Here is a 21,565-nt window from a genome sequence, read left to right as displayed (position 1 = left end):
CTAAGAGGCCTCAGTGTCCTTTACAAAGTAATTTTCCACCACTTTCACTCCTCTCTCCTGACTCTGATCAATGGATTAACCAAATCTTACCTGAGCACTGAGCCAGGCAATATTATAGCAAATAGAGTTTTAAAAATTTAGACTCTTAAGCCCTTGCTGATACAGAGAAAGGAAAGACTAAGTGAATAAAAAACAGACTTCACACAAAGCAGTTGTATTCCAAGGTCAAAATGAGGGGTACTAATAGTTAATATTATAATTCAGAGAAGGCAAAGATTGCTGTGGTCACAAAAGTTTTCAAGACTAAAGTCTTGAAAGATGGATAAAATGTAGAGTGGTTAAGAAGAGAGGTGGGCAGGGGCGCCTGGGTGGCTCAGTGGGTTAAAGCCTCTGCCTTCAGCTCAGGTCATGATCCCAGGGTCCTGGGATCGAGCCCCGCATGGGGCTTTCTGCTCCGCAGGGAGCCTGCTTCCTCCTCTCTCTCTGCCTGCCTCTCTGCCTAGTTGTGATTTCTCTCTGTCAAATAAACAAAATATATAAAAAAAAAAGAAGACAGGTGGGCAAAAGCAGCCCAGGCAAAAATAGACATATCCAGAATGAGTATGGTGGGATACTATGTGAACCGGTTTTAGGTGAAATAGAGGGACGGTAGTGAGAAATGAGGCTGGACCAGACATAGGCACACAGGAATGGTTTGATCTTGCTAAAGAGCTTGGACTTTAATCAGGAAGCAATGGGAGCTGTTTGGTATTCACAGCTTCGATTGCACTGTCACTTCTACATGTTCCAGTTCCTCTATGGGATTCTAAGCTACTTCAAGATGAGAATGGTATCCTATATCTTAATACCTCCAGAGCGCTTAGCCTGGTAAATATGGAAGGACCAGAGATATGAAGGAGGAGTTGGCAGCTTGTTTATTAACTGAATTCCTGATTTTGCTTGTGGCCATGTTAAATTAGGTATGTGAGACAGAAAGAGGTCCCACTATCCATTTGAAAATTTAGGATAAGTGAAAAACAACTGAAAATTTGAGTTTAATGTGAGGGAGAGAGAGAGAGAGACAGAGAGGTCCTCTGCATTTGTATGTAATCAAGTCCTCTTCAGGGAATGAGTTCTTGAGGAATTCAACCTTTGCCCTCTAACTAAAGGTGATAAGAGAGGTTTTACGACTTCTCTCCTTGGGCACTTGTAAACTGTTATGCAAAGTTCTTTGTATAGCAAGTAGCCTTTCTCAAGCCTTAAAATTATATTTTGTACAGTCTCTAACTTACAAATGCTTGATTCACAAATAATACTTTCTTACAGGAATCTATTGTCATTTCTGTTCTTCCCCTTCCTTACTCACCTCCCTCTTCTCCAAGGCCCCTGAGGCAACTGGAAGTTGAGCCATTGTAAAGCAAATAAAGTGAATTTTCAGAAAATCTGTGGGAGGAAGGGACAAGGCTGAACTTAGGGACGTAAAGAAGGTAGCAGTAGGTTAACAAATAGGTCTTGACCTCTTAGATTAGATTAGATTCCTTTTATGTATACAAACACCTCTAAGATATTTAAAATGGCTATTAGACTCTTACTAGTATACCTGTGCCAAATAATGGCCCATTGCCTACAGGCTAATAATTAGCTCACTTTGCCCCATGATACGTGAATATTAGGATATCAGGAACTGAGAGTTTGGGTTCTAGTAGAGAGGATAAGTCACTCTGTGAAGCCTAGTTGACTTTAGTGGTATGACAGGCAGAAATTTAAGATGGCCTCTTAAGATTCCTGGGTTCCTCCTGTACACACACCTTTTATCAGTTATTTGATCAAACACTAATCTAGAGCTGCTGTGAATAGATTTTGCAAATGAAATTAAGGTCCTAAATTACTTGACCATAAAATAGAGAGATTTTGTGAGTAGGCCTGAAGTAATCAATGAGATCTTTCTTTAAAAATAGAAACTTTTCTCCAACTAGTGGCAAAACAGAAAGTCAGAGTTTTGAAGTAGTATTGGGATTTAATGCATAAGAAGTTTTTTTGTTGTTGGTTTGAAAATGGAGGAGATAAATGTAAAGGAATGTGAGCAGCGTCTTGAAGCTGAGAGTGGTCCCTGATTGACAGCTTGCAAGAAAATGGGGACCTCAGTTCTGCGTATGCAAGGCACTGAATTTTGTTAACTTGATTGAGCTCAGAAGACCCTGATGCCCAAAAGAGAACTGCAGCCCTGGGCAATACCTTTATTCTAAACTTGTGAGACCTGAGCAGAGGGTTCAGTCAAGCTATACCAGACCTCTAACTCACGGGAACTGTAAGCTAATAAATGGCTGTTATTTCAAGCCACTAGGTTTGTGTTATTTTGTTATCTTAGCAATAGAAACTAGTACCTAGGTGATCTCCTAGGTTAAGCCTGAGGGTTTGGGCACTCAAGAGTCTGGAAAGAGGAGCTCCATAAAACAAGGGGCTACAAAAAGCAAACTTAGCTATTTGAATATTCTGTTGATGGAGTGGGTTTCTGCTCAAGGAAGGGTAGGTAACTCTCTTCCTTCCCTCTCCCTATAAGCCATCCCATGAACAGGACCTAAGGCTTAGATCAGTCCTATTATTGCTGTGGTTCAGTTCTACAAAGTTAAATAGATTTCTACAGTCCCGCCTGAGAACTTTACTATTATGCATAATGTTGTTTCTATGGAAAATGACTCTGAGTTCCCAAGAAGTTAAAATCAAGTTTTTGGAACAAAACCATTCATTCTAAATATGAACTGTACTCATTTTAATAGAATATAAAGCCATAGACACCTGAGAACTGTTATTTGGAGGGTGAAGGGGAAAGAAGAAATCCAAGCGTATCATGGATCTAGATCCTAGTTGCCTGTGTTTCTTTTTCTTTTTTTTTTTAAGATTTTAATTGTTTATTTGACTGACAGACAGACAGAGAGTGCGTGCGCGCGTGCGCACACACACACACGAGGGGGAGTGGCAGGCAGAGGGAGAAGGAGAAGCAGGCTCCTCACAGAGCAAAGAGCCAGATGCGTTGCAGGGCTCTATCCCAGTACCCTGGGATCATGACCTGAGCCAAAACCAGACACTTAACCTACTGGGCCACCCAGGTGCCCCGTTGCCTGTGTTTCAATCCTAGCTCTGTCACTTGCCAGTTATGTGACTTTGAGCAAATTGCTTAATCTCTCAGTGCCTCTTGTTCTCCATCTATATAATGGGATAATAGTATCAATCTCATAGGGTTTCTGAACAAATAAAAGAGCAGATAAAGCTGTTAGACTAACACTCAGCATACAATGTTAAGTGTTACTTATTACTGTTATTAAGCCCCAGAAACTTTACTTTTCTTTTCTTTTTAATTTTTCAGAAAGTTTTTATAGTCTCTTTTACCTCTTAGCTTCCTTAGACATATCAGTTAATCTAAATCATTTTAGAGGTGCCTGACTGGCTCAGTTGGTAGAGCATGAGACTCTTGATCTTGGGCTTGTGAGTTTGAGTCCCACATTGGGTATAGGAACTACTTAAAAATAACATTTTGTTGTGTGGGAGGGTGCCTGGGCGGCTCAGTTAGTTATGTGTCTGCCTTCCACTCAGGTCATGATCCCAGGATTCTGAGATCGAGCCCCGTTTTGGTCTTCCTGCTCAGCATGAAGTCTGTTCCTTCTTCTCCCTCTTCTGCTCCCCCTGCTTCTGCTTGCCCATGTTCTCTCTCTCTCTCTCAAATAAATAAATAAAATCCTTTTTTTTTAATCTTGGGGGGGAAATCTAAATCTGTTCTTCTCTAAATCTTTAGCTATTTTAGCATCTGGGAATTTACAGTCTTGGAATATTAGGACCATCTTTAATCCATTCTCTAGGCTAAAGATTCTCTAGGCTAAAGCCAAGTTAGGATGTTCTTTTTATCTAGACCAAATTCTATCTATGTCAAGAAGCCTGATACCTTTCTGTGTGGTTACCAAGAAAGAGCAATTCTTGTTTGTTTGTTTGTTTGTTTGTTTAAGTGGAAGAGTATAAAAGTGAAGAGAATAAACCTGGAAATGACTTTTAAGACCTCAGTTTTTAGGGTAAGCCAAGAATCTAAGTTTAAAGTGTGAAAATGATCTGACTGCAAAAGCCTGAGATCTGAGTGAGGGTATTATGACTAAATTTAGAATTTTGTTTTTCACCCTATGTTTGAAGCTTTCAAACCTAATTCAAAATGCACAGCCTATTTGAGCCGAAGTCCAACATTCTGACGTATCAAAAACAAATAGCCATTCTTGACACAGAAGGATCTAGTTTTAAGAACAGTAAAAGGTAACTTAAAAGGCTTACTAAAGGGGCGCCTGGGTGGCTCAGTGGGTTAAAGCCTCTGCCTTCGGCTGAGGTCATGATCCTGGGATCCTGGGATCCTGCGATGGAGCCCCACATCAGGTTCCCTGCTCAGCGGGGAGCCTGCTTCCCCCCTCTCTCTCTGCCTGCCTCTCTGCCTACTTGTGATTTCTGACTGTCAAATAAATAAATAAAATCTTTTTTTTAAAAAAAGCTTACTAAAAAAGCCACAAGAGGCAATGGGCAGCACATAGTTTTTTCTCAACATTTTTATGAGATAAATGCAAATAAATAAGAGACATGTGTTTTCTATTTTCCCGAAATTAGAGTACAACAGGCAGTGAGCTCCAGTTCACATTTAAATAGACTGAGGTTTTTGTTTAGAGGTAATCAATAATACAATTATTATTCTACTTGGCAAAAAGCAAAAGGCTGGCAAAGAACTTATGAAAAGGAACTCGAGTATATCCCAGCACAATGTATATACATCATTTAATTAAGGATGTATTTACTGACTCCTGCCTCTTTTATCCCTTTCACGTGTTGACTGTGTTTTTGGAAATACCAAAAGCAGATTTTGAGGGGTGTGAGGGAGGACAGAAAATGAAACTCTTCCAAGCATACTTCTTATAGCTCCAGCACTGTGAACCAAGGGGACTAGGCAAGCCCCTGTGTATAGGGGTTGCAGGATGTAATGAAAAGATTATGAAACCTGGATTCTAGTCCTGACTACCATTTAGAATAACCTTAGTATTCTCATGTGTAAAACGAGAATACCAACCTGGATTCTAGTCCTGACTACCATTTAGAATAACCTTAGTATTCTCATGTGTAAAATGAGAATACCAACCTCTGCTTTAAGAAACTCAAATGATTATTGTGAACGTCCAATGAGATAATGGGTGAGAACATGCTTGTAAACTATAAAGCACTGTGCAAACTCCAAACCTTTCCCTCCTCTGTGCACTATCTTATGTGTTTATCACAATACTTGGCACAATACAAAGTGAGGTCTTTACTGGTATATCTCATCTACCAGACTGTGAAGTCATTAAAGGCATGGAACATATCTGTCCTTTTCACTGTTAAACCCCTGCACCTAGCCCAGAGACTGACACAAAGTAGGTAGGTATCCAATAAATATTAAATTGATCATAAGAAGTTCATATTAAAAAGGCATAATTTGCTTTTATGGCCCTTGATATTTTTTGCCAAACTTTTTTCTTATCACTGGTGCTCCTTCTGTTTCAGAACCCTACTGCTTGACACTTTCCTGTTAAAAAAAATACTCCAGGGAAAATAACTTACAAGATGTCAAGATGGACAATACTTACTGGGATATTTTCCTCTTCCCCTTGAGGAGTTAGCTTCTAATAGGAGTGAAGAACTTAAGCTAAACGAACAATCTCTAATGGTTGGAATTTCAGGCAATTGTGGGCAATTTTTGAGTTTATGCAAGAAGCCTTTGGGAATCACTGATTTCCAGAGCCAGGTAGGGTGAAGTATGGCACTGGCCTTGGATGCAAAATTCAAGAGAGCATCAAAAACTCTGTAATCAAGATAAATGATAATTTAATAGTTGTTTACTTTTTTAGTCTTATTGAGATATAGTTTATATACCATAAAGCTCACTCATTTAAAGTGTACAATATAGGGTTGCTTGGCTGCCTCAGTCAGTAAAGCATGCGACTCTTGATCTCAGGGTTATAAGTTCAAGTCCCATGTTGGGTGTAGAGTTTAGTTAAAAAAAAATAAATAGAATTGTAAAAAAAAGTGTACGATACGATAGTTTTTGGTATATATTCAGAGTTGTACAATCATCACCATAATTGATTTTTAGAACATTTTCACTGCTCCAAAAAGAAACATTGTAACCTATAAGAGTCAGTTCCCATTCTTGTCAACCCCAGCCTCTCTCCTCCCAGTTGTAGACAACCACAAGTATTTTGTCTGTATAGATTTATCTGTTCTAGACATTTCGTGTAAGTGAAATTATACAATATGCGGTCTTTTGTGATTGACTTCTTTAACTTAGTATGATGTTTTCAAAATTCATCCATTGTGTGGATATACTACATTTTGTTTATCCATTCATCAGCTGATGGACATTTGACTCATTTCTGCTCTTTGGTTACTATGAATAATGCTGTTATGAACAAGTTTTTGTGTGAACATGTTTTCCATTCTCTTGGACATATACTTAAGAGAACTGTTAGGTCATATGTTAACTCTAGGTTTAACTTTTTGAGGAACTGTCAAACTATCCCTCATTTTACATTCCCACCAGAAATATATATATGAGGGTTTCCACTTTTCCATATTCTTGTCTGTGATCATTGTCTTTCAGTTATGGACATTCTAGTAGGTGTGAAGTCATGAATGCAAGACTTTTTTAAGATTAAAATTAATGCGGGGTGCCTGAGTGGCTCAGTGGGTTAAAGCCTCTGCCTTTGGCTCGGGTCATGATCTCAGGGTCCTAGGATCGAGTCCCACATCAGGCTCTTTGCTTGGCAGGGAGCCTGCTTCCTCCTCTCTCTCTGCCTGCCTCTCTGCGTGCTTGTGATCTCTGTCTGTCAAATAAATAAATAAAATCTTTAAAAAAATTAATGCAAAAATCCATGGTGAACAAAATATTGAACTTTTTAATAAAGACAGAACCTGAAGTTCTGTGCTGAGCCATATTAGAGCCTGAGGCAAAAGGAAATATGTATGTTCCCATATACATGTTTCTATTTCTTTTTAATGGTCATTAAAAAAAAAACATTTTGAAAGTACCTTTATGACTGTGAAGAGATATGACTATGCTTCCTGAATTTGAACATAAATTAAAAAGAAAAGAAAATTGGAAATGTACAAATAACCAGATGAGAGCATCAGTTATAGAAAAAAGTATCAAAGAGAAATTAAGAAAATTACAGATGTCCTAATTTCATATTTGAAATGGAGATACAAAAATTACATGAAGTGCCCTCAAAATTTTAATTTTAACCAGAGAAAGTTTTTGTCTGAATACTTCTGATTTACAGAGAAACCAATGACTTGGCTCATAAATATTTTGATGACTTAAGTCCTATATAAATTTTATCTGAAATAGTTTTAAGAAGCATGCAAAATTATAACAACACAAACTATAACTGACTCAAGAAGAAATAAAACATTTGAACAGATCTTTAAAAGTAAAGAGATAAGAGATAGGGGACGCCTGGGTGGCTCAGTTGGTTAAGCGGCTGCCTTCGGCTCAGGTCATGATCCTAGCGTCCTGGGATCCACCCATATAAGGGCTCCTTGCTCGGCAGGGAGCCTGCTTCTTCCTCTGCCTCTGCCTACCTCTCTGCCTACTTGTGATCTTTCTCCCTCTCTGACAAATAAATAAATAAAATCTTTAAAAAAAAGTAAAGAGATAGAATTAGTAATCAATGAGAAGTCCATAAAGAGAGGCACAGGCCCAGATGACTTAACTGATTAATTCTACCAAATGTTTTGGGGCACCTGGGTGGCTCGGTGGGTTAATGCCTCTGCCTTTGGCTCAGGTCATGATTCTGGGGTCCTGGGATCGAGCCCCGCTTCGGGTTCTCTGCTCAGCGGGGAGCCTGCTTCCCTTCCTCTCTGCCTGCCTCTCTGCCTACTTGTGATCTCTGTCTGTCAAATAAATAAAATCCTTAAAAAAAAACAACAACCCCAAATGTTTAAAGAAGAATTAACAGTCCTTCACAAACTTCACAAAAAATAGAAGAGGAAGGAACAATTCCCAACTCATTCTCTGAGACCAGAATTACCCTGATATCAAAACCAGAGAAAGACATCATTAGAAATGAAAACTACTTGGGGCGCCTGGGTGGCTCAGTGGGTTAAGCCTCTGCCTTAGGCTCCATCTCAGGGTCCTGGGATCGAGCCCTGCATCAGGCTCTCTGCTCGGCAGGGAGCCTGCTTCCCCCTCTCTCTCTGCCTGCCTCTCTGCCTACTTGTAATCTCTCTCTATCTCTCTGTCAAATAAATAAATAAAATCTTTTAAAAAAAGAAATGAAATGAAAACTACTGATATTTCTTATGATTATAAACACAAAAAGGTTCAGCAAAATGCTATCAAGCTGAACCTGGAAATATATAAAGAGGATGGTTTGTCATGAAGAAGTGAAATTTACTGCAGAAATTGGTTCAACATATAAAAATCAATCACCCCATTAATAGAATGAAGTGCAAAAACCACGTGATCGTTTCAGTAGATGTACAGAAAAAAATTAACAAAATCCAAACCTTTTCATGAAAAACAAAACAAAACAAAGTAGGAATAGAAGGGAACTTACACAAACTGAAAAAGGGCATCTTTGGTAAGCCAAATAATGGCTCCTGTCCTCATCCCTAGAAACTGTGAACATGTTACCTCACATAGTAAGATAGACTTAGATGTGACTAGGATCTTGAGATATGGAGATTACGCTGGATAATTCGGGTGGGCCCAAAGTAATCGTAAGTTTCCTTATAAGAGGGAGACGGGATCAGAGTCAAAGACAGTAGATGAGAGATTAGGGATGATGCTGCACTGTTGATTTTGGAAACTGAGGAAGGGGCCCATGAGCCAAGGGATGCATGCAGCCTCTAGACGTAAGAAAAATGCAAGGAAACAAATTCTTCCCTAGAACCTCCAGAAGAAACACAGACTTGCTGACACCTTGATTTTAACTAAGTGCAACTGATTTCAGATTTCCTATCTCTAGAAATGTTAAGAGAGTAACTTTGTATGACACTCAGTCACTGACTTTGCAGTGACTTGTTATAATGGCAATAGGAAGCCAATACCACACCAATAAAAATCCTTTCTTCTTAGGTCAGGAATAAACCAAGGATGTTTTCTCTTACCACTTCTTCTTTTTAATATTATTCATTTGAGAGAGAGACAGAGAGAGCACAAGCAGGGGGAGAGGCAGAGGGAGAGGGAGAAGTAGACTCCCCGCTGAGGTGGGAGCCTGATGTGAGGCTCCATCTCAGGACCTGGAGATCATGACCTGAGCTGAAGGCAGATGCCTAACCATCTGAGCCACCCAGGCACCCCCCCTCTTTTTTTAAAGATTTATTTGAGAGAGAGAGAGAGAGAGAGAGCACAAGTGTGAGGGGCAGAGGGAGAAGGAGAGAGAATTCCAAGTGGACTCTATGCTGTGCACAAAGCCTGATATGGGACTCAATCTCATTACCCTGGGACCACAACCTGACCTGAAACCACGACCTGAGCTGAAACCAAGGGTCGGGCACTTAATTGACTGTGCCACCCAAGGGTCCCTTGTCTTACCACCTCTATTCAGCCTTGTAGTAGAGGTTCTGTCAGAGCAATTAGGAAGGACAAAGAGATAAAATAAATTAAGATTAAGAAAGAAGTAAAACTTCACTGGATTCTACCCCTGAAACTAATAATACAGTATATGTTAAATAAATTGAATTTAAATGAAAAAAAACAGAAAGAAGTAAAACTATAGGGGTGCCTGGGTGGCTCAGTCATTAAGTGTATGCCTTAGGCTCAGGTCATGATTCCAGAGTCCTGGGTTTGAGCCCCGTGTTGGGCTCCCTGCTCAGAGGGAAGCCTGTTTCTCCCTCTCCCACTCTTCCTACTTGTGTTCCTTCTCTCACGGTGTCTCTCTCTGTCAAATAAACAAATGACATTTTTTAAAAAAGAAGTAAAACTATATCTATTTTCAAATGACATAATTTTGTATACTGAAGAGTCTAAGGAATCCATAAGAATTCTAGAAGTAGAACTAATAAACCAATTTGATAAGGTTGTACAATACAAAACCAACATACAACAATCGGTTGTATTTCACACATTTGCAATGAACAATCTGAAAATGAAATTTAGAAAACAATTCTATTTAAAATAGCATCAAAAACACTTAGAAATATATTTAACAAAAAAGTATAAAACACAGAAAAATTACAAAATGCCATTGACAAAAATTTAAGAAGACCTGAATATGTGGGAAAACATCCATTCCATGTTCATGGATTGGAAGACTTAGTATTGTTAAGATGTTTTGTATTGTTAAGTATTGTTAAGATATAGTGATACTCTCCCAAATTTTGTACACATTTAACACATTCCCTATCAAAATTCCAGCTTGGCTATTTCAAAAATTGCCAAGGTGTTCCTAAAATTAATATAAAAACACAAAGGGCCAGGATAGCTAAAACAATCCAGAAAAAAGGAATAAAGTTGTAGCACTCAGCCCCCATGATTCTTAAACTCACTTCAAAGCTCAGTAATCAAGATCTGTGGTAGAGACATAGGTTAGAAATATAAATGAATGAAATAGAATTGAGAGTTCAGAAATAAACTTTCACATTTTATGGTCAATTTCCTACAAAGAAAGAATAGTTTTTTAACCATATGGTGCTAGAACAACTGAATATTTACATGCAAAAGAAAGAAGTTAGATGCCTTTTTTCCACAATATACAAAAAATAATTCAAATTAGGTTAAAGATCTAAGTGTAAATACTAAAACTATAAAAGTCTTAGAAGAAAACTTAGGTGTACTTCTTTATGCCTTTAGGTTAGACAATGGTTTCTTAGATATGACAACAAAAGTCCAAGGAACAAAAGAAAAAAACAGATAAATTACATGTAATCAAAATTAAGATATTTTATGCTTTAGATGACATGTTAAGAAATTGAAAAGAACCCATAGAATAAGAGAAAATATTTGCAAACTACATATCTGATAATGCACACATATCCAGATATATATATCTTACAACTCAACAATAAAGTACCAATAATCTAATTGAAAAATGGGCAAAGGATTTAAATAGACATTTCTCCAAAGTAGCTATGCGAATGGCCAATAAGTACATACAAAGATGCTCTACCTTGTTAGCCATCAGGGAAATGTAAATCAAAAACACAATGAAATGCTACTTCTCACCTACTAAGCTAGCTATAATTAAAGTGAGAAATGTTAGTAAGGTGTGGAGATACTGGCACCCTGATACATGCTTGTAGTAATGTAAAATGATACAGTGCCTTGGAAAACAGTTTGCAATTTTTCAAAGGGTTCAATATAGGGCTACCATATTAACCAGCAGTTCTATACCTAGGTATATGCCCAAGGGATTTGAAAACGTGTCTATACAAAACTTGTACACAAATGTTCATAGCAGCATTATTCATAATAACCAACAAGTGGAAACAATTCAAACACACATAATGGATAAAGAATATGTTGTATATCCATACAATGGGATATTATAAAATCATAAAAGTCTTGGAAAAGGAATAAAGTACTAATATATGCTATATCATGCATAAACCTTGGAAATATTATGCTATACAAAAGAAGCCAGTCACGGAAGGCCACTTGCTATATTACTTAATTTATATGAAGTTTTCAGAAGGGATAAATCCATAAAGACAGAAAATAACTTAGAAATTGCCAGGGACTTGTTTGTTGGGGGAAAGGTGATAATGGGTATGGGATTTCTTTTTGGGGTAATAAAAATGTTCTGAAATCAGATACTGGTGAGGGCTACTACTGAATCATACTCTTTGAAATGATGAATTTTATGGCATGTGAATTATATCTAAAAAAAAAAAAAAAGACCTGGGGTGCCTGGGTGGCTCAGTGGGTTAAAGCCTCTGCCTTCAGCTCAGGTCATGATCCAAGGGTCCTGGGATCAAGTCCCACGTTGGACTCTCTGCTCTGAGGGGAGACTGTCCTCCTCTCTGTCTTTTCCTGCCTCTCTGCCAACTTGTGATCTCTGTCTGTCAAATAAATAAATAAAATCTTTAAAAAAAAGACCTTCAAGACAGGTCAAATTTACACAGAGAAAGTTGTGTGATTTTACATGTCTCATGATACATCCTCATTCTATATAAATGCCCTCAGTGGTTCAAAGTACATTTATCGATTTCTTCTTGTTTTTCTTCTCATACCCTACATCATTTAGTACAGTGCCTTCCAAAATGTATGATCTTATAAATCATTTTAGGTGTGAAATGTATGCATTATATGTATCAATTGCTTTTTAATCTGCTTGAGCTCCCTAATAAAAAAACATTACTCAAACCTCATGTTTTATTTTTCTCCCCTCATCCACAAATTCCCTGAGGCTAAAAATCATGGTAGATTCATCCCCCTATTCTTTGCACACTCAAACCTCGCTTTTATTCCCACCTTGTGTTAGTGTCTGATACAAAGATACTGCTTATAATTCTTTTAAAACTCCTTTTATTTTCCCCTCCCCAACTTGAACCTAATCTTGATGACCAATACTGGGTTTCATTCACATTCGTATTCTCTACCACCCTCTTGTGTAGCTCTATTCTTCATATAAGTTCTCTTTTTTTCTAAGATTTTATTTATTTATTTACTTATTAGAAAGAGAGAGAGAGAGCATGCGTATGCACATGAGCTGGGGGAGGGGCAGAGGGGAAGGAGAGAGAAAGAATCTCATGCAGAATGCTTAGTGTGGAGCCCTACATGGAGGTCGTGATCTGAGCTGAAACCAAGAGTCTGGTGCTTAACCGACTGAGCCACCCACGCTTCCCTACATGCAAGTTTATAATGAATGAATAAATTCTGTTATATCTGGTCTCCCATTTGCCACATCAAATTGTATTTTTTCCCAATTCATGTTTCAAATTAATGTACTCTAGTTTAACTATGCATGCATCTATTATTTGGACTGTAATTTATAGGTTCATTACTCATTTGTTTGTCTTAAAAAATAAATGCAAAAGTAAGAGAAACTATTGTCCCAGAGATCATTGCCTGTACAATTATATTTGTATATTCTCCAACTGAGAGTCTGCTAAATATGGCCAGATGATGGTGAAATCCCAACTCTTCACTTGCCTATTTAGATTTTACACCCTTGCAGGAGACAGTTTTCTTACTTTTAAAACAATTACAATGAAAGTTGGAAACTGGGCTCTCAGAGAGAATGGAACAGGTACTGACTGGACCAGGAGTCCAGAAGTCAACAGGATCAGCCTTGAAGACCAAATATTGTAGGTTGGCCACCAAAGTCTGTCTCTGGTGTTTTCTGGAGGCATTTTTCTTGGGATCAAGGCAGGTATACTAGAAGTAATGTGAGTGGTTAGAGGCAGGGGTTTCTGCCTTTGCTGTGAATTAATTGAGCTTTTCTCCTCCTAGGTCCATGGGTCCAGCACCTCTCAATTTGATACACAACTAAATAAAACAGTGCATCAGGTTTCCCCCCACTAAAACTGACTAGCAGCTTCAAAGCCTATTGTTCTACTAATGCTTCCTTCTGATTATTTATTTATATGTATTTCTTTAAAATCCAAATTGTCATTTGTTCCAGACAGAAAAAATCCCAAGAGTCATCAGAGCAAAACTGAAATAGGTTTCACTCAATGCTCTCCACTTTTCTACTTATCCTTAAATTGATGTAGAGAGATGTTGTGTACTTAGCTCAAAATAAATACACTTGGTAGTACAACCAGATCCCCTGCAATACTCAGAATTGATTCTCCCTTTACCCTAGGTTGTTTGCCTGACTCCCTCTTCTCTTATGATAAGTTATTTCTCAAGATGCCAGAAGTTCCTTCTGCAACTGACTCGTGGTGTCTGCCCTATCAGTTTCCTAAATGTGCTCACACTTGTCTAAACCCCAGGCAAGGACACACCTCAAGCTTAAACTAAGACCTCTTCATCTCACTACACAGATTACTGACAACACAGACTGGCTCCATACAGTGTTTTACAAAAGAATGGTCATAAATCAAGGCAGAGAAGTTTACACAATTCTCTATGATTAACCTTTATTTGAAGGTGACAATAATCAAAATAAATAAAGAAAAAGTAATGATGCAAAGAAATAGAATAAGCCGGCGCCTGGGTGGCTCAGTGGGCTAAAACCTCTGCCTTCTGCTCAGGTCACGATCTCAGGGTCCTGAGATCCAGCCCTGTATTGGGCTCTCTGCTCAGCAGGGGTCCTTCCCCCCCACCCCCGCCTACTTGTGATCTCTGTCTGTCAAATAAATAAATAAAATCTTAAAAAAAAAAGAAATAGAATAAGCATATTCCATGCTGGGTTCTTGTACAAAGCTAGAGGTAACATTAGAATGGAGAGAGAAACCAAACTTTGGAAAAGGATTAGGACTGCTTTATTGTCTCTCCCATACTTTATGCAGCACAAACCTTCCCTCACACGAATCTCTCACATCTTTCCTGCGCAATGCTTCACAAAGAAGTTTCGGCCTTGTATTTTAAACGTGTTTTTGGGGCTCGCATCCAGCTAGTGTATTTTCCGTCATGGAGAGAGCCAGGAAAAGATAAACGTTTTTGATAAATATACAGGCTTTTTAAAAGAGTCAGGCTGAGCTCAGTCAAACGAAGAGGAAGGAGCTTTGGGCGTGAGAACAGCGTCCCAAACCCCGTATGAAGATGCTTACTGTTACAGAATTAAACAAGGAAGCAACTTGTTTTGAATCCAGTTTTGTCACTGACTCACTGTATGAATTTAGGCCTAACCCTTCCCATTTCTGTCTTCAGTTTTCCCATTTTTCATTAGTTGGATGAAGTAGACTTTGACCTCTAGCAGCACGGGGCTCCCGGGCGCAAAAAAAAAAAAAAAAAAAAAAAAAAAGTTTCTGTCCACTCTCACTAGCACTTACTAGCTGTTACACTTATTAGCTGTTACAGCTTTTGGGAAATTGGTTTACCTCTTCTGGGCCTTAGTTTCCTCATTTATAAAATTGGGAAAATCAGTCCTTCGTTTACCTTATAGTATTACAATAATTTGGCAAAATAACGGAAAGGCAGTTTTGTCATAAAATGCCGTACACCTGCGAGGTAACTGAAAGTCGAGAACGAGAGAGATCTATAATGTAGAAAGAAGAAAGGAGTGGAGGCAAAGGCAAAAGAAATTTGTAATGGTAAAAGAAAAAGGAAGAAAGAAAAGGAGGAAGGACGAGGCAATTTCGATGAAGATAAAGGCCGTTAAGAGGGCGCGCAAGCACTCTGGAAAACAGGGGGTAGGGCCGCGGGGAAGCTGGATCACGTTGCAGGCGGAGCCATTTCGGCAGTGCACGGCTGTTGGGCGCGGACCTATTTGGCTGTGACGCCCGCTCCAGGCTTTTATCCCCTAGGACTTAAGATGGCGGCGTGCATGCTGAGGGAAAGTACTGCTGGTCTACCAGGTGTGGAAAGCAGCCAAAGAGCAAATCTGAGGAAAATACAGAAGATCGCCAGCTTTTGTTTTGTGGTGAGTGCTGAGCTTCACGTCAGCTAGAAAAGTGTCCGTTAGTAAGGCTACACACTTCGGGATCGCGTGGCCTGCCTAAGTGGGGGGAGGAGCCGGCCTGTTTCTCGTTTTTCTCTCCCGCCTCGCTATAAAATATCGGAGAGTAATTTTCTTTAGTCACCTTACCACCACTGAAAAAGCTAGACGGTTGCGGGTATTAGCTCGTAGGAGGGATTCTGGGCCGTTTTCCTCTCATTTTTTCCTCGTTTAAATGGGTTTTTATTGAAACCACGTGGGCTTAAAATGAAAGATTTTGTATCCCCAGAGCGCTTCAGGAGCAGCCTAACCTCTTGGACCTACTTTCTCCGTCCTGTATTTCGCGTGCAGGCGTTGTGGTTTTGATAATCAGTTTGTAACATATTCATGGGCTAGATTAAAAAAATAATTTTTTTAATGCCCTTTATGCTTCAGATGAGAACTTCTGGGCATTTTAACGTTAACATTTGTTCCAGAAGTACACTGTTATGTCAGAGATAGGTTTGTGCGTCGGTGTACAGGTAATCTTTGGGGGGAATTGTTACATTATTTCGTGGATTATTACCTTGATTTCTCACTGAGTAGGAAAAGAAGTAGATTTTCCGTGTTCAGATCTGTTGATGAAAATAAATTTATATTAAGCATAACATGTTTGGGGAAGACAATAAAAAATGTGCAGCTTTGTTTTTATGACGAGTAACTGGAAACAACCTGTATAGCCATCTATAGATTGTTAGAATAAATTGTGGGACCTTCGTGTTACGAAGTATTTTGCAGCTGTAGAAACAGATTTACTTCTTTACACACTTTTGATCTAGAGTATGTTAGATTGTTATGTGAGAAAAGTAAGTTGCAGATGCCTAGTATATTCCTGTGTCTTTGGTGGGAGGGGTGATGAGGGAATGTAAGATTAATTTTTTTTTGTCCTTTTTTGGGGGGGAGTTTCTACATATGTTATGAAATAAGTACTTGAAATATACAGACATGTAAAGAATAACACAAGAAGAGATGCCCCCCCAAAAAACCAAAACAAAAAACAGCGAACCTCTGTTTTCATCATCCAAACATAAAAATAATACATTACTATGATAGCTGAAGTTCTCTGTGTACCCATTCCTGGAGTCATCTCTTTTCTTCCTTCATCTGCAGAGGTAACCATTATTTTAAGCAGTGAATATATTTCCCATACATTTCTTAAACTTTTGTGACATGTGAACTACTTCTAAGATGGGTTATTTTTTTTTTTTTAATTTTGAAGAGAATTTTTTAAAAGAAAAGTCAATAAAAAAGATTAATTTTTAAGTGCCTCTTACCTGGATTACAGTAATGGGGCCGTTTGAAGTTTCTTCTAAGATGAAGGCAGAATCTAATTAAAAGAAAAACAAAAACAGGAAATAAGTGTTGGTAAGGAAGTAGAGAAATTGGAACCCTTGTACATTGATTTTGGGATATAAAATGCTGCAGCACGGTTTCACGATTTCTCTGTAGGTTAAACGTAGAATTACTGTGCTTCCTTGCTAACACTTGTTATTTCGTTTTTTTGTAAGAAAATTAAAACCATTTTAGTATGTTTGAAGTATGTCATGGGTTAGGTTTGCGTTTTCCTAAAGAATGATTTGGGGCATGTTTTCATGTACTTGTTAACCATTTGTATATTTTCTTTGCAGAAATGTCTGTTCAGGTCCTTTGTCCATTTTTTAATTTGGGTATATTTGTTGCTGAGTTGTAAGAATTCTTTATATATTCTGAACTGTTACATATATGGTTTGGACGTTTTTTTTCCCCATTCTATAGGTATTTTTCATTCTTCATAATGTCCTTTGGTTTGGTGTACAATTTTTTTTTTAACTTGAAGTCCAGTTTGTCTATTTTTTTTTCTTTTGTTGCTTGTGCTTTTGGTGTCAAATCTAAGAATTTTTTTGTTAAATCCAAAGTCATGAAGATTTATCTCTGTGTATTCTTCTAAATGTTTTATGGTTTTAGCTCTTGTATTTATGTCATTGATCCATTTTGAGTTAATTTTTGTATATGGCGTGAGGTCCAGCTGCATTCTTTTACATGCATATAGCCAGTTGTCCCAGCATTGTGTGTTGAAGAGACTGTTCATTCCCTATTGAATGGTATTGGCACCCTTGTTGAAATCAGTTAGCCACAGATGTATAGATTTATTTAAGGTCTTTCAGATTTATTCCATTTATCTCTATATCTGTCCTTATGCTGATACCATACTATTTTAATTACTGCAGATTGTAGTAAGTTTTAAAATTGCAAAGTGTCACTCCTCCAGTTTTGTTCTTTTTCAAGATTATTTTGGCTTTGTGGGCCCCCTGCAATTCCATATGCATTTTGGGATCAGCTTGTCCTTTTCTTTTTAAGCCATATGAAAAAAAAAAAGGAGTTGCAAACCAAAAACACAGTAGTACTGGCTTTTATAGTTATCTGTATAGTTATCTTTACCTGTGTTCTTTATTTCTTCATACACTTTCTATTTCCTATTTCATATTACTTTTTATTATCCTTCCATTTTAGCCTGAAGAAGTCCCTTTGGCAGTTCTTTTAGGGTAGGTCTATTAGCAACAAAATCCCTCATGTTTTCTTTATCTGGAAATGCCTTAATTTCTCCTTTCAGTTCTTTTGACAGAAATATAATTCACACACCATATAGTTAACCGTTTAAAGTGTACAGTTCAGTGGTTTTTAATCTATGTACAGCCATCACTGCAGTCATTTTAGAATATTTTCATCACCCCAAGAAGTCCATGCACTTTAGCATGGACCCATATCCCCTTGAGCCCTATCTGCCCAGCCCTAGGCAATCATTAATCTACTTTATGTCTCTATAGATGTCCCAGTTTTGAACATTCTCTATGAATGGAATAATATAGTATGTGGTCTGTTGTGATTGGCTTTTTACTTAGCATAATGCAATGTTCATCCATGTCGTAGCATGTATCAGTACTTCATTCTATTTGTGGCTGATTAGTGTTACACATTATGGATATACCACATTTTGTTTATGCATTTATTCATTGATGGGCATTTAGGTTGTTTCCACCTTTAGGCTATTAAGAATAATTCAGCTAAAATATTCATGTACAAATTTCTTTGTAGACATGTTTTCATTTCTCTACGTGTATATTTTAGAGTATTTTTACTGGGTCTTACGGTAGCTATATTTAATTTTTTGAGAAACTGCCCAACACTTTTCCAGAGTGGCGGCAACCATTTTACATTGACAGCAACAGCATATGAGGGCTCTAACTTGTCTGCATTCTCACCAACATTTGTCATCTGACTTCATCCAATTCTAGCCATCCTAGTGGATGTGAAGTTGTATCTCATTGTAGTCTTCTTTCCCACAAGGTTAGTCCTCAGATGGTGGTCCTTAGGGAGGGGCAATTTGAATATGCCCATAATCACCCTGGGACGACCGGTTTTGTTAGGGCTGTCTTCCCCTTACCACACCCAGCAGTGGAGATCAGCTTGCTGGGAACTAATGGTTCACTTGCTTTCCATAATGCCTGGGGGCATAAACTACTTTAAAAGTTAATCCAATCAAAATATGGGTCCTTTGAAGAACTAGTTTTTGAGGATAGTGTTTGATACTTGTTTTGACCCTAGGAGGGCTCCTCCCAGTTGTTTTAGTCCCCAGCTCTCTCCTGCGAGCTAGTTTACCTATGTAGAGTTTAGCCTCTATATTTTGAATCTGCCAGTTGGCTTTTGCTACAACCTCATTTTCTTTTAAGGACTCCTTAAGGCTTGGCCTTCTCCATGCTCTTGTAAATGCCGTCAGTCCCTTTGGGAAGAAATTAAGAGCTCTCTGTTTTAATGTCTGCTTGAGCCTGGTCTCTGGAAGTAGGGTAGGAACAACAGCAAGTTTCACTCTGAGTGACAGTACTTTCTGGGGTGTAGGGTGTAGCCAGAGGCCCTCGGGGTTTGCTTTTCTCTCCTCACAACCCAGGGCAGGGATGATAAGATTCCGGGTCTTTTCCATTGACCATACCCAATAAAGTATAGATTCCACCAGTGGAGGCTAGAACCCCTACCTCTCAACCACACTTGCCGAGGACTCAACCCTATTAATAGGCAGCTGGGGGCTGGATGAGAAACGGTTCTTTCTGGGAAGAAAGCACTCTGAACTCTGGACCTGGGAAGAGGGGCGGAAAGGGAACCCTGTATTCTTGGTCGCAGGAACCTGGAATGGAGATTCTGCTTTCTTGAGCTGAGATGAGAAAGGGAGGTATTTGTTCAAATCAGACTCATCTTTCTTGGTGAATTTTTGAAGTTGTCCTTGAATATATGTTTCTTCATTTGCCGTTTATCCTTAGATCAGTTTCCAGAGGCTTTAAATGGCTTAAAAAAAAAAAAACAACAACCAGTTTTCATCAGTTTCAGTGGGGAGCAGCAGGTCACTGGAGCGCCTCATACTGTCATGCCATAAGCTGATCTCTTCCCTTTATTTTTGAAAGACATTTTTTTTTATCAGATACAGAATTGTTGGTTGACAGCTTTTTTCTTTCGTCACTTTAAATATGTCATTGCATGGCCTTCTGGCCTCCATGATCTCTGATGATGGGTTGCTTCTCTTTTCTTGATTGTAGGATTCTTTTGGGGAATTCCAAATTTCCATTTGGGATGTCTTTGAGTTTATTCTCTTTGGGGTTCATGAATTTTTTAAGTTATGTAGATTGGCTACTGTTAAATTCTTGTGACTCTCTTATTTTGTTCTGGACCTCTCATTTTGCATATGTTGCTATGCTTGTTACTGTCTCTTAGAGTCTTAATTTTTCTTCAGTTTTTTCTTTTTCCATTCCTCATACTAGATAATCTTAATTTAACTATCTTCATGGTCATTTATTCTTTCTTCAGCCTATTGAAATTTTATGTTGAACCCCTCTAAAATCCAGGGAATTTTTCATTTCAGTTACTATGCTTTTCAGTTTCAGAATTTGTATTTGGTTCCTTTTTATAACTTCTGTTTCTTTATTGTTATTTTCTGTTTATTGATGATCTGTTCTCCTGGTTTTCTTTAGTTTTTGTTCCTGGTTTCTGTTAGCTCTTTGGCATGTTTATGAAAGTTGATTTTTTCAGAAAGTCTAATGTCTGACCTTCTTTGGGGACACTTTCTGCTAACTTGTTTCTGTCTGTGAATGGGTCATACCTACTTGTTTATTTATATGCCTAATAATTTTTTAGTGAAAATTTGCCTTGAAAAGTAGGCACACTTTGAATTTTGTCATATGGTAGCTCTGGAAATCAGAGTATTTTCCCCCTCACCAGGGTTTGTGTTGTTGCTTATTGTGGGGGTGCAGTCATCCACTTGTTTAATGACAATCCACTTGTTTAAAGTCCAAACTATTTTTGCAGACTATATTCCTTGTCATATGTGGTCACTAAAGTCTCCTGCCATTATCTTTGTTGTCAGGCAGTGACCTGATAAGATTTCTTTAAATGACAAAATTTATAGCCCCTTTCTTCTTTGAGCACTGTCCTGATAGTAGTAAGTTTCTGATTAGGTTCTAGAGTTCTGAAAAAGTTGATTTTACTTTTTTTTTTTTTTTGCCACTTTAATAATTTCAGTGGAGGGATAGATCCTAGGAGCTCCCTATTCCACCATTTTTGGTGTTGTCCTCTTGTCTCATACATTTGATACTGTGATTTTATTATAATTTAGTTCATAGTACTTTCTATTAATTTTGCTTGTGAAAAAAATTTGCTTGTGATTTCTTCTTTGATTCATGGGTAATTTAGAAATGTATCGTTTAATTTCCAAATATTTGTGGAATCCCCAATTTTTCTTTTGGTTTTGATTTTTAAAAATTCTGTTGTGCTGGAGAACATACTCTTTATGATTTGAGTCCTAAAGTTTTTCAAAGTATGGTTTGTGGGTCAAATCTAGCCTGTTGTCTGACTTTGTATGACTAGAAAACTATGAGTAGTTTTACAGTTTTAAGTGGTTTAAAAATTCACAAGCAGAATTGTGTTTCTTAACTCATGAAAATCATGCAACATTCAAATTTCAGTGTTCATAAATAGTTATTCTG

General features: G+C 38.0%; 1 long non-coding RNA gene across 2 annotated transcripts in view; it reads left to right on the top strand.

Annotated features, from left to right (window-relative positions):
* Positions 1–15,371: 15,371 nt before the first annotated feature.
* Positions 15,372–21,565, top strand: part of LOC123935382 — a 31,878-nt gene continuing 25,684 nt past the window's right edge. For both annotated transcript variants that reach the window (XR_006816897.1, XR_006816896.1), the window contains exon 1: positions 15,372–15,506. This is a non-coding gene — a long non-coding RNA (uncharacterized LOC123935382). The remainder of the gene's footprint in view (positions 15,507–21,565) is intronic.

Source organism: Meles meles, chromosome X (genome assembly GCF_922984935.1).
Source record: "Meles meles chromosome X, mMelMel3.1 paternal haplotype, whole genome shotgun sequence".
NCBI lineage: Eukaryota > Metazoa > Chordata > Mammalia > Carnivora > Mustelidae > Meles > Meles meles.
Note: the sequence above shows the minus strand (reverse complement) of the source record. Positions and strands in the feature narration are given on the sequence as shown.